At 38.1% G+C, this 14,320-nt stretch overlaps 1 protein-coding gene across 2 annotated transcripts in view; it reads left to right on the top strand.

The window, feature by feature from the left end:
* The first annotated feature begins 2,094 nt into the window (after positions 1 to 2,094).
* DGKH (diacylglycerol kinase eta) overlaps positions 2,095 to 14,320 on the top strand; it is a 71,267-nt gene continuing 59,041 nt past the window's right edge. For both annotated transcript variants that reach the window (XM_040056476.2, XM_040056478.2), the window contains exons 1-2: positions 2,095 to 2,205; positions 4,443 to 4,523. The gene's annotated coding sequence lies outside the window, so the exon portion shown is untranslated. The remainder of the gene's footprint in view (positions 2,206 to 4,442; positions 4,524 to 14,320) is intronic.

Genomic DNA, 14,320 nt, shown 5'->3' with positions numbered 1-14,320 from the left:
TGTAGAGCCTGCAAGGTCATTTACTGCCAGCTTTAGGAAGCTAATTTCAAATGGCTGACTTGCAAAATAGGTTTAATTTTGAAGGTATTGGTTTGATATTAGGGATACTGGTGTTTAAGGAGAGAGTAGAAATAGGAGTCAATGGTTTAGTAGGCATAAAAATGACAAGAAAGAGTCAACTAATTCTTTAGTGAGTAATACATCAAGGTTTAGGGAGCTTTATGGTATTTTTTAAATCAAAGTTTAAAATTCCCAAAAGTATTAAGCATAATATGTGTTCTGTGTCTCCTAGTATACCTAGTGCACTTCAGGGAGTGTGGATTTCCTTCAATTTTCGAATTTTTCCCAGTAAGTCAGCGTCTGTCATGAATGTGGAGTACCATTTCCTTGGAACTGAATTTGTCTAGTCTTAACATCTTCTGTCCCTTGATAAACACACAAGTCATCTACTCCTGTCCTTGTGATGAGCTTCCAAAATCTCAGAGTGTGATAAGAAGCACAGGTGCTGCATGGCTACAACAGGCAGCTTTGAAGAAGTGCTTGTATTTGCTAACTGATTAAATCTATTTATATCATGGAAAACTAGCTTGTCTTGGGGTCTGATCAGAAAATTGCAAAGTGTCTTAAAATGGTGTGTGGTGAGCAGACCCTTTCCACTGGTAATTGCTAGCCCTTAGCTAAGCAGGAGGGCTGAGACTGAATCCATTGCTTCAGGCTGTTGGCATGTGAAGCAAACTGTGACAGATCTAAACTTTCAGCTACAATGTTTGATCAGAGAGGGTTGCTTTTTTGAGACCATGACTTCAATCACTTTGTGATTGTTGGCCTGCATTTTTGGTTTGTGACGTTAGGACTACCTGAATGAAGGGTGGGATCTCTGTACATAACAGCAATGTTTCTCATTTCAAATAAATGGTAGGAAGAGTAAAGTGCCTTCTGCTTTTTCTGTGTTTTTATTACTTGCAGTAAAGTTCAGGAGAATTTCATGTCTGACAATAGAAGATGTTTATGAACTTTAGATCAGGTTCTTGGTTGTTTCCAGAAGCTCTAGAACAACTTCCAATGATGTTTGTCCCACATTATCTAGAAATTGTATTCTAAGATTCTTACCATGTTATTACATTACAGATGGGAAATATTCTGGAAATAGTAATTTTGCAATGTAGTATGCAAACATACTCTCTTTTTCTCATACCTCTTACGTGCTTCGACACTGAAGAAACTTTGAGACTCATGCAATTAGTATGCTGTGTTCATGTTGTTCTGTCTGATTAAGTGGAGAATTTCTGTAATCAGATGAATCCCACACACACTGGTGCAAACAGCATATACCTTTAAAATATACCAATTTGTCTCTTACTCAAGTCAAAAAATGGGCTTTATATAGACAGGATTCAGTATGCAATGGAAAGGTTTGGATCAGTGAGTCATTTTTTGCCTAAAAATATTTGCATGGTAAAAATATCCCTATCTGTTACTGTTCTCACACTTTCCAGATAATAATTATCTCTAACAGTTAGCTGATTTCATACTGAAGGCTTCAGTTCAGCAAAACACTCTAAGTCTTCCATGACTTGCAACAAACTGCATTATTCCCTCTATTTTAAAGTAATCCTTATGCTTGAATCAGACACATTTGAGTACTCTGTTGAATTAGTATCTGTGTGGAAATGGATTTTCTCCTCAACGTAATCAATTTTGCAACTGGAAATTACCTTCTGTTGATGGTTTTAGTATTTTTTTTCCAATTTGTGCCACCATCAGTTGTTGCTCACTTTAGCATTTGTGGCTTTGCTGCTATCTGAACAATTGAATTATTTTTTGTGTATCTTCAGAATAATTATATGCCTCATGACTGCCTTTTCAGTTTACATGTAAAATTAGCATTTTGCCAAGACTGTCATTGTTTCAAAAATAGCAGTGCAAAATCTGGTGATCCAAAGAATTAGTCTTTATTTAATGTTAACAAATAAAGTTTAAATTCACAGTTATATGAGGTGTAACATAAATTTTCAAAAGCATAACTTTAATCTCTATGTGCAGCTGTTTCTACGTTTTTATTTACCTTGGTTTCTGTATTTTAATATTTTTCAGACAAGTATAAAAGAAGGATTACTACTGAAGCAAACCAGCTCTTTTCAGAGGTGGAAAAAGCGTTATTTCAAACTTCGAGGTCGTACCCTTTACTATGCTAAGGATTCAAAGGTAATTCTGTGCTAATGGTAATACTGTTCAAAGGCAATTCTGGTGTCTAATGCTATTTACTTGTGACTTCAGTTTTGTTTAGGTTTATAAGTTTAATAATAATAATAATTTAATGATTTGCTCACTGTTTTATGTATAAATAGCTGCATATAGGATGCAGTGTGTTAAATTAACTTTAAGGAAGATTGGTAATTTCTCTTGGTTTTTTTTTTTTTTTTTTGAAATTAAGTTTATCACAGTTATTTTTACCTTTTTGGCTATTCAGACAAACAATAAAGTCATTTTAATGAATTGTGGGGGTTTTTGTGGCTCTCAGACAGTCAAAAAAAGGTAAAAACTGCATAATACTTAGAACTTATCATTCTATTAAAGGCTGCATTCTATTAAAACTCTTCTGCTCTGATGCCTGTAGAAATAGTTATGTGAAATTGAAATAGGCTGATTTTATGCCAAAACTGATATATAAGGGGAAAAGCTGTTTCCTATCTATTGAATTTTTTGGTGGGAGAATTGGGGGTGGGCAGAGGGGAATACTTATCTTCTCTTTAAAAGGCATTTCCTTCCTCCCTCCCAAGGCTGGGGCCAAGAGCATTTTTGGCTGACTCAAATTGTGCTGTTTCATAGCTGTGGGTGTTACTCTCCTTTACCCTGTGGGGTTGCAGCATCTCATGGGAGCTGTAGGTGGGGTGCTTCGGGTCTTCATCATCTTCTACAGCCTTTTTTTTCTCAACAAAACTCTTTGTAAAGGCACAGGGATCACTCCTTGTGGGACTGTAGGGCTGCAGCTGCGTGGTGCACGATTGTGTGGCTATAATGCATCGAGGAAAGCACCATTGCTCCAGGGAGCCCAGCATTGCAGTGCCTCTCCTGTCAAACCTCTCTGCACCATGAGCAGTTTGTCTAAAGGATGAGCATGGCAGAAAAGAGCTCTGAGAAGGGCAGCCTCAAATCGCAGTATGATGCTGTGATGTTTTGAAAATGTGAGCCTAGTCTATTAATGAGGAATATGGGATATTTTGGGTCTCTGTTGGTCACACTCCCACAGGTCTGTGCCCTTGCTATCTTGAGAGTCATGGAACTGTTGTGACATGTCCAGAGGAGGGACACAAAGATGAGCAGGGGGCTGGAACAACTCTCTTATGAAGACGGACTGAGAGATCTGGGACTTATAGCAGCCTTCTAGTACCTGGAAGGTGTACAAGGGAGCTGGAGAGGGGCTTTTTACAGGGTCATGTGGTCAAAGGACAAGGGGGAATGATTTTAAACTGAAAGAGGAGAGATTTGGATACTAGGTAGGAAGATACTCTTTATTGTGAGGGTGTTGAGACACTGACACAGGCTGCTCAGAGAAGCTGTGGATGTCCCATCCTTGGAAATGTTCAAGGCCAGGTTAGATGGAGCTCTGAGCAACCTGGACCATGGCAGGGGGTTTGGAGGCAGATGATCTTTAAGGTCCCTTCCAACTAAAACCATTCTGTGATTCTATGATAAAGATGAGAAAAGAAGATGTTATGAGTAGGCAATTGTGCCAGTACTCTAATGCTGAATCCAGACACGCTGAAACATGCTCCCCTAGTATTGATTCTCCTCCCTGGCGTGGAAGAGGAAAAACATGGTAGGGCTAAAAAAAGTAGTCCTTTTTGTTGGACTGTTCTGTGCTACAAAGCCCATCATGAGCATAACAGAACTGAATCGATCCTTTGCCAGAGGTTGGAGTGTTTAGAGTAGACATATATTTCCCTTGTTGGAACAGCAGACAAAGCAGTGGAGGGGATCTCTTTAACCCTGTGAGATACATTTTCTCATATGGATACTGTATCATAGCTTCTTACATGACCTTAGAGTTCCATCCTAAAACTAAATAATTAATTTACATTTTACTGTGTATTAATCTCTTTCCTCTGACACCACATTTATGCTACATAGTAGACACTCTAAAGCTTCATCTATGTAAGAACCCCCCCCCTTCTTTTAAAAGAGGTTTTAAAGCAGTACAGTTATTGAGCCCTTTTTTAATGCTGTCATGTACCACTTAGAATAACAAGTAGGACTGTGTATAGGGGCCAGTTATGAAATTTTATCACATCATTAGTGTGTTCTGTTTTTTCACTTCTTTTATTTTCTATTTTTATTTTCTAATTGGAATAGATGTAATGAAATTAAAACACATTTTCTAAGCACACCTGAAAGTGGATTCAGACTTAATTTAATGCTCCTATGTTGTTTTCCCTTCACAGTCTCTAATATTTGATGAAGTTGACCTGTCAGATGCCAGTGTAGCTGAATCAAGCACAAAAAATGTCAACAACAGCTTCACGGTATGGAACAATTGAATACTATTTTTTGAAGGCTGTGGATAGACTGTTACTAAGAAAATCAAGAATCTTCTCCAGCACTTATTTTTCTCTGTTTGAAGATAAAATGTCTTTTTTTTTTTTTTTTTGAATGGTTTAATGTATGAGATCAATACCACATCAGCTATAGAACATTTTATTTCAGTGAGCAGAAATGTCAGATGACAGTTGCTTCAAAAGATGATGATAGAAAGCCTTAAAGCACAACAGTAGTACTTACTAGTACTTATTTACTAGTACAGTTTCTTTTTAGAAAAGCTGTCCCTATAGTCACACCTTGATTCTGATACTGCTGTAAGAAACATAAAATGTTCAAAAATCCCCATTTCTGTAAGTTCACAGGTGTTTTTTACACAAATGATCTTTCATTTATTGTTCAACTGTCTGTTAGAGCTAAGTGATGTCTGACGTTAGTTCATCTGCTGATTCTTAACCTCTGGAAAAAGAAAAAATTGGAACATGAGCCAGTTATGAGGAATACCACTGGTGAAGTTGACCTTTTGAAGGACATCTTGAGATGTCCTGCTGACTGTAATGGCATCAGTTTCCTTAACCTTCATGTCCCTTTATTCTCTATTAAAATGTTAATTTTTTCATTTTCCTGATGGTTTTAATTCTAGGTGATCCATACTAGTCCGTATTATCAGTCTTGGTTTTTCTTCTCCAAAGCAGTCAAACGCAAGCTCCATGGGGGTTTCATAATTTTTCCTTGCTGTGGTACCTCCCAGGCGGCTGCTGAAGCAGTCAGTGCGCTTCAAAGAAGTGCTCGTGCTGGCCTTGACAGCCTGTTGTGTTGTGTCAATCTAAGCTGCTTTAGTGAGTAAGAATGCAATTAAAAAGACTGTTTTGATGGAAGGTCTCAGATGAGGTGGTGGCTGTGTAAGGTACTAGCCTAGGTGTTGCCTAGAAGTTCTGCTTCTTCAGAAAAGTGGGATGCTTGGGTGGTTTTTTTTTTTCCCCATGTTCAATACTGGGTTTTTTGGTATCCTTTGTAGTCCATTAGGCCTATTCAGCATCTCGTTCTTCGTTGAAAGCTTGTTTTGCTTCTAGTATCAAGAATTCTGGGGAAGACAGTAGTGGAAAAAGAAATCTTTGGCTACAGCTTTAACAGCTTCAGAGACACTGTTTGTTTTCATGTCCTGGGTACTTTAGGGCAAACAGTGTTTTCTCTAAGGAGTCTTCAAACTCATTTTGAAAAATTATTTGTATGTAAAGCTCTCCTGGATTGAAGAGTCGTCTGATTTGACTGTGAAATATGGTAATAGTCGTCAGCTGGCTTAATCTTTTGGCTTCTTTCTTTGTGTTTGCCTAACCCAGTCTCCCAGCAACACAGCTCTGCAAAGTGAGACATCTCTGACCTCGCCTGCACTGGGCTGGACTTGTGGACTGGGGGTGGAGTGGGTAGTTAGCTCTCCAGCAATACTCCTTATAAATAAAAAGAAACTTTTCTTTTTGCCTTTTTATTTTCTTCCATCTTAAAAAGATAATTCTGCCTTTCTTAAAACCACAGGTCTTTTTATTTAAGTCCTAAGTGATCTGTTAGTGTTCTCTTTGTTTAAAAAAGCAAAAATTAAATCCTTAACTTTAGTTTTCTCTAGTTAATGTACTCCTCTTGTTTCTTTGCCCCAGTAGATAATATTTTTAACACAAACTGACGTAAGATGGAATATACACCAAATGACAATTTTCCCAGGAAAACACACCTCTAAAAATTTATATTAAAGAAAAGATTTTAATTTTTTGTTTAAAAACCATTTTATCATTTCACTTAAATCTCACCCTCTTCTCTCAAATTACCACTCCCATCTTGTAGAACTTACTGTTTTGCCTTCTTTTGCCCTTTCTACTTTGTCTGTTAGAAGGCAGAGGTGTGTGTGTCAAGTTTTTCCATGCTCTTTTTTTGGATAAAACTCAAGTCCTAAAATTAGTCATAACACACAGATTTAAGGTTGGGTTTATTTGTAACACACAAGCTTGCAGAATATTTTATGTTACTAAATAACACTGTTTGTTCGCTGGAATTACTTTTGCTATCTTTCTGCAAACAAGTTGAGGTTAAAGGGAAAGTTGAGATACATAATACCTGCTAATTAAAATACAGAGCTGATAAACTTAAATCAGCTCATTTGTTTCATTTTTTTCCCTTATTGCTGATGATATTATCTTTCAGTGAACGATCAACTCACTTCTAGCAATTAGTTTCTAGTGCACAATCTTGCCTTTTAAGAGTTTATAAATTGTTTTGTAGTTCTGAGCATCCTTACCTAGAGGTTAATAGGTAACCTAGAAGGAAAGGTGTGCCTTGACTTCAGAGCTTTTACATAAGACACTCAAGGCTGGATTCTTCCTACTGCCTTGTTAAGAACCAGTGTCCCAAGTCTATGGGAAGAGAGAGAAGAGGGTCAAGCAGTCAATTCAGCTCTGAGAGATTTGCATCACTCCTTCCATCAGCCACATCTGGAAATAGGGTGGGATTTTGCTCAGCCCATGCTCAGTTCAGTGGCGTGGGTGAGTGCTGATTCCTCATAATGATACTGGGTACTCTGCAGAACGCGTTTTTTCCCCAGAACTTTGCTTCTGCCTCAGAGGGTGGTTTCTGTTGTCTCAGCACAGCCAGAGGAGTGTAGTTGCTCAGCGTGTTACCGCTTTGGGGAGGCTCCTGGGATGAATCACCTCCCACCCTTATTGCACAGAAGCAGATGGGACAATGATCAGTTCTCCTGAGAGCTGTAATTCCTTGTGCATATTGGTTTGCAGGGATGGAAGTTGACTTGGTGATACCTCGAGTGCTTTTAGAAAAGCCCTCTTTATTGTTCTCAAAATGAGACTTGAGACTGAATGAGGCTGAAGAGTGCTCTCTGGTGTGCAAGCGTGGGCTTGTAGAGAAGTGGTGGTGTGCTTTTGTTTTGACAAACATAAGGAATAGGATTTTTAAATACTAAAGAATTCTGAAACAGGCACATTCAGATAATGAAGTTCCTCAAGGTGAAAAAAAAAGGTGGTTAGGGATTGTGATTTAAAAGAAAATTATCTTAGGTGAACTTTGGGCTTAAGTTTTTACCTCTGCCTTGCTTTTGATGATGAAGAACATGCACATTGCTGAGGAAAAAAAAATCTTTAGGTGTTAAGCACGCTGCCCCTCAGTAATTGAGCCAGTTGAGGTTGTATAAAATGCTCTGGGTTACTATAAAGCTGTGCTAGAGTCTCATGGTAAATGCACAGGCTTCATGTGGCAGCACCTGTATTTTAATCCATCCAAACTTCTGTTTGAAACTTTTAATTCAGTTATGGGTTTTTGATGGTAAATATGATGGAAAATAATAATATTATGGTAAAATACTAGTTTTGAGTCACTACTTTGTATAGCTGGCTGTATCTAATTGCATCTAAGAGTAACAGAGTAAATAATTTCTCTGTCATTCTGGAAGGTCCACTCCAGGAATATGAGAGTTAACATACTATGTGATGCTCAGGATGGGGATTCAGTTTGTCCTAACTTCTGGCTGGGATTTGATGATGGGTTTATAGGCCCCTAAATTTAGGTATCTAAAAGAAAATTAATAGGTCCTTAAAGCAGATTTCTGTAATTCTCAGTTCAGTTTAGACTCCAATGATTTATTAACTCCAATGATTCTCCCTTAGCTACAATAGAAGCTTTGTCATCCAAGGCACCAAAAATGTAAGCCCTTGCTTTCAGCTGTCTGAATCAGGTGCTGAATCGAGTGTTTTTCATTCAATATACATCTTCTAAAAGTTGTCATCTTGAGGGGGAGGAAGCTGCAGTAGGCAGATTTGCTATCCTGGAAAACCTACTGCGATTTTCAGTAATTAGAAACGGGCTGGAAAGGAGACTTGATGTTCCAACTAATAACACTGATTACTAGGATTCTGAATATGCTTGCAGAAATGTCTGACATAATACATTTTTCTGATTTATTTGTTTTAGCAATGCTTTAGAGCATATAGACCACAGAGTCCTGATTATTTATTCTGTGAAAAAAAAACTTTCTTGGAGAACTTTTAAAGTGCTGGGCTTTAATAAAGTTTCCTTACCCGCTGTTATGATGCAAAGGCAGTAGAAACTTATAAACTATCTTGGTGTTTTTTAAAAAATTTTTTATTATCTCCATTTGATTTGACTATTTTCCAAGGTAAATAACCTTCATAAACATTCTTCATACCTATTCTTACCTATTCTTGCTGTTCCCCTGATTGTTATTCTGCATCATCGTCTTGTAAGTGAAGTTACATGCTTGACACTCGGAAGCCCAAGTCACAGACATTTGGGATTATTTTATAAATTAATGCTCATTTACTCCTTATGGATCCCAAGTTTTGTCTGCTTTCTGCAGTGGCAGAGTGTGCATTTTTGTGTCCCTTATACAGATACTAAGATCCTTCTGTTAATTTGGAGCTGTTCGTATTCTTAAACATTTAATCTGTTCTTCTGTGGTGTGTATTTCTTTGTTTTACTAATGCTGAAATTTTTCAAGTCACTGTACTCTCTACTTAATACATTCCTTGGCTCACTTTGAAGTGGCTTGGAGATCAAGAGGGGGAACTAAGTAATCAAAAATTTGTGCTGTCTGCAAATATTCCGGTATTTCTACTTTACTGTTCTCTTTCAGTTTAAGAATCATATCACAAAATTTTTTGGAGAATAATAAGCTACTTATTATTTATTAATATTTGTAATATTAAAAATTCTTTTTATTCCTTCTTACTCTTTTACATCTCTTAGCTTTTCATCTCATGGCATGATGGTGCATAAAATAATTGTTCTTTTCAGTTCAGTGACTGAAATAAACATGATTATGGATCAGCCTGATGTTTTAACTTTTCTGGACAGAAGTACTTAAATTTGTTCAAAGTAATCTCTTCAATTAATCAATCCCTTTATGAGTTAATTTTTTAATGTATTTTTTCATATTATATTGAGAAAAGACCCAAGGAAAACATGAATGGCATTTCATTAAAGTTAGTCCCTGAATATAACTTTGTTACAGAAAATAAAAGTTGTGGGGTTTTTTTCTCTGATTTCCACTTTTTTTTGGTCAAACATATTCATTCACTTGGACTAAAAAGTAGGGAATTCAGCTGAGTATGTTTTTAAACAACAACAACAACAAAATCTGTATGCAGTTGTCTATGGTTTTCTTGGTATTCTGTAATTCTTGATAATTTTTTAAAAACCAAAATATTTATATATGCTGATTTTCCTTGGATATATTATTTTTAGAAGATTAGGGTTTTTCTATAGGTTAGTGAAACCAAATATTCTATTGGAGCAACTCTGCTTCAAGTGTGGTTAAAATTGGTATTGTCTTCTTCTAGTTTATATTGTTTTCTTACAGACCTCTGATTACCTTATTTCCTATCCATATTTCTGAATGTAGCATATCCTATGTTTTGGTAGGGGATGTAAACTTTATTGGCGTATGAATTATGTGGAACCAGCTTAAAGGTTAAAGTAATTCTTTTCATCTTTGTATCCTCTTGTTTTCAGTGGGAGGTGGCCCAGTTGTACGAAAATCTTTCAGGATTTCAAGTTGAATATTGCAACCAGTCCTGAAAGGTGTATTTAGCACTTTATTTCAGTCCTGTTGCTTCTGACATCAGTCAGCTCTGTTTTCATCATGGAGATTAGCTGCTTCTAATTGATTTTAGAGAATTAACTTTTAATATTCACTCTGGGCTTGAGAAGACAGAATGTGTTGCCAGAGTTTTGCAGTTATGTTTCAGAGATAGTCTTAATTTCTCTGCACTTGGACATATTTTGCTTCTTTCGTGCCACTGAGATTTTTTCAGAGTTGTTGTTGAGATTTTTCTTTGAGGACTACAAAAACTTCAGGGAATGTGAGAAGTGCTAAACCTCCCCCAAGCCACAGCAGGAAGAAATAGGAAGAGCCTTTTCCCGAGGAGTTTAAAACCTTTCATCTTTGGGTTTGGGCACTCCATCCTGTCTTTTCAAATATTAGAGACAAAGAGAGATATTTCTAAATCTGGCAATAATTATCCTATTTTTTTTTTTTTTTTAAATTAAAAAAGCTAACATCAGTTCACTTCAGACTCTTGATTTGCCCAAAGTTTAGGCTCTTGAGCTTTGTTTGAGTGCAGAAAGCTTATGGGTTCTAGTGGAGGTATTTCTCTGCTGCTGTCCTGCATGATTATGAAATCCAATTTACTGCATTTCCATCTCAGTGGACATCAGGACATGGTTTCTTTACTGATAGCCTCAAGCCTCTTTCAGATACTCTTCTACCTCATTCTGGTTTGTTTTTATCCAAGGGGCTGCTCACCCGAAGATTACACAAGCCTTCTCTGGTCTTTCTGCTGCTTTTCTTTCACTGTCTTTCTTACTTCTTTAATCCAGTGAAGTCATCTTTCTGCTTCTGTTGGCAGGCTCCTGAGATCCTGGGGTCAGCAACTACCCTTGAATTCCAAACTTGAGGTGGATTCCCTTGATTTCAGCTATTGCTAAGCAAACATTGCCTTGTTTGTGGCCTGGATTGATTAATCTTTCTGGTTTGCTCTGTTAGAATACTCTGGAGCCCATCTATCTGCAATTTTTTTTCTTCTTAAAAAACTATTTGGAGTAAATGTCTATATATAGTCTGTGTTGATGTTTTCTTGAAGGGGACACTCTTGCTTGACTTCTTCCTTTAATAAACCACAGGGACATGAAAGGAATGGGTTTGTATTTGGAAACATGTTTCTGTTTTTTATCCTTTAGATCTGCAATAATCTCCTGGATTTGTGTATGTTTTGAAATTTCCTGTGCATTCCAGTTATGTGTTGATGTTGTTAACAGTATATGCTGATGATGGTGGGAGTTTGCACACATTTGCAGAAGTCTGCTTTAAGAACTGTCCTCTGTTGAGCTGAGTCCCAGTCTCAGAGGCGCTGTATTTTAAATTTTGCCCTTGGGATTATCAGAAAGATCAGTGCATGGCACTGTTTCAAAATGGGGCAATGGCATATCCAGACGTTCCTCGTGCCCTGTTGGCAGCGTAGAGGAGGGCTGACAGGTCTGCAGTGACATCTGCAAAGGTGCTGGGGCCTCTTCTTGTCTCCAGGCGGTAGAACATGGCTGGAAATGACTCAAGTTCCTATGTTGGCTTCACCAGCATGACTCAGCTTTGCACGAGTAGCTAACTCTTGGAATGGATTTAGTTTTTCCCTCGTTGTGAACTATCTGCTGTTTCATACAGAGGGTGATTAGCCTTTAAGTGATGAAGGCTTTTTGAAACTCCCAGCCTGAGCAACACCCAAACCACAGAAAGAGAGGGGAAGTGCTTTGGATTCCATTTTGTTCAATTTTCTACTCAGGGTTGGGATTTATTTTTTTTCCCCCTATATTCAGGCAGTTTAGAAGTAAGACAAAAACAGAAATAGCAAATTAATATGCTTAGGAAAAGAAAAATTAGACAAAAACAATTAGCGTGCACTTGTGATGCACTTAGGGTTTTTTCTTCCATTTAGCACTTGCTCATTTCCCCTCCCTCTCCCCTGCCATCTTCTGACAATGACAAAAATGTAATGAAGTTGAGAGCTCTTTGGGTGCCAAAAATTTCCAAATTTTAAGCTCCTTTTCTCTGACTTGATGCACTGTCCCTTTCCCTAGAGTGTCTGGAGATGTTGAAGCTTTAAGTTTTACTATGAAAAAAGCAATAAAGCATTTCAGCTGTGATGCTAAAAATCCAGAGATAAGTTGCTTGAGATTGATCTGTTATGAGGAAGCTGAACACTTCTCGGAGAGAAAAAAGGGGACACTTAAAAATGTGACCATTCTGGTCTATATTGTACATTTTGATTTTAGTTGCGTTTGCCTGGAGCTTTTTCACACATTTCATGCTTGGCAGAAATTTTTCAAAATTAGCTTGCGGAAAATTTTCCTTTTTCACTGGTGAAGCATTTGGCATGTGTGGAGAATAAGCACTGAGGATTGTCAGATTTCCTTCTTCCTGCACTTTTACACTTAACCTGTTCTCTGATGTTTCTTTCTATTCATGATTTAAAATGGTTAAAATACTGATACAAACCTCAGAAAGTATCCCTCACTGCAGTTCCTGTTTACCAAATAATTTTATAAATAAAGTCACTGGTGTAAACTTTGAAAAAATTTCCTGTTTCTGGTGAACAAGGATCCCTGGCTTCAAATACCTGAATGATGTTTAAAGAGGAATCTGTTATTACATATAGAAAAAAAAAAGTCCTTTGCTAGTTTATTTTGTATAAATTTGCACCTAGTGCCATTAAATATATAGCTTCATATTTTCCTTAAAGCAGAGAAGCCATCCCATCTGATAGATGTGTGGTGAGCTGGTGAAACCAGAGCTAAAGGCACAGCAGTGCAACTTTAATGTGCTTAACACATCTTTATGTAAGGACTTTAAAGAAACATGCAGGCCTTTAACTATATATAGCAGTTTCCAGTTTACATTTACAAGAATGGTTCATTGGTTTTGCTGTATTTAAATGCTGATTTAAAATAAATTTCTAATTCTGTCCAAATCCATGGAACTTTCCTACCCTGCTTCTTGTAACTGTCTCTTTATAAAGTTATACTTCTGCAGGAATAATGTTTTTCTGTTAACGGTTGACTTTGAATACATGAGGTTGATTTGGGGAACTGGATTTCTGACAAAGCAACCTTTGCTGGATGCTTTTGCTGTTCAAGGCTGGACATGTAACTGGATGACTTGATTTACTTGGATTCTGTTTTCACAGAATCGTAGAGTGATTTTGTGGTTGGAAGTGGCCTTTGAAGGTCATCTGATCCACTCTCTTTGCTGAAGCAGGGACACCTAGTCCAGGATGCTCAGGACAATGTCTAGGTGGCTTTTTACTATCTCCAAGGGTGGAGACTTCACAAGTCTTGAGCAACTGGTGCCAGTGCTCACCCTCATGGTAAAACATTGTTTCCTGATATTCACAGAGCCTCTCGTGTTTGTGCCCTTTACCTCCTAACTTTTCATTGGGCACCACTGGAAGGAGCCCGGCTCTGTCCTCTTTGCGTCTTCCTTTCAGTGATTTACATATATAAGATGTCCCTGAACCTTCTCCAGAGCAAACACTTGTAGGTCTCTCAGGCTCTCCTCAACATACCACATACTCCAGTCCCTTCACTGAAATCTCTGCAGTGTCTCTCTTGTACTGAGCAGCCCAGAACTGGGCACAGCCCTCCAGGTGAGGCCTCACCAGGGCTGAGTAGAGGGGCAGGTTCACTCCCTGGACCTACAGCTTAGGATGCCACTGGCCTATTTTGCTGCATGGGCATGTAGCTGGCTTACGCTCCATTTGTTGTGCGGTATTTGGGACTTCCTGTTGAACTGAATGAGTTACTGCCAGCTCATTTCTCTAGCCTATTGAAGTCCCTCTGGATGGCAGTGTGACCCTTGGGTGTATCAGCCACTCCTTCCCAGTTTTTTGCCATCAGTAAGCCTGCAGAGGATATACATTACCACATCATCCAGATCATTAATGAAGATGTTAAACAGGCCTGGACACAGTATTGTCCAACGAGGTGCACTGCTAATTACTGCCCTCCAGCCGTGCTCTGTGCTGCCGATCACCACACTTTGGACCTGGCCATACAGCCAGTTTTCAACACACCTGCTCATCCAGCCTGTACTTCATCAGCTTCTCTAGGAGGATCTTAAGAGATAGTGCTGAAAGCCTTACTGAAGGCAAGGTGAACAATATCCACCTTTGTCTCCTCGTCTACCATTTCATCACAGGTTGATCGAACATGGCTTCCC

Source organism: Hirundo rustica, chromosome 2 (genome assembly GCF_015227805.2).
Source record: "Hirundo rustica isolate bHirRus1 chromosome 2, bHirRus1.pri.v3, whole genome shotgun sequence".
NCBI lineage: Eukaryota > Metazoa > Chordata > Aves > Passeriformes > Hirundinidae > Hirundo > Hirundo rustica.
The sequence above is the reverse complement of the archived record's forward strand: the minus strand, read 5'-3'. Positions and strand labels throughout refer to the sequence as shown.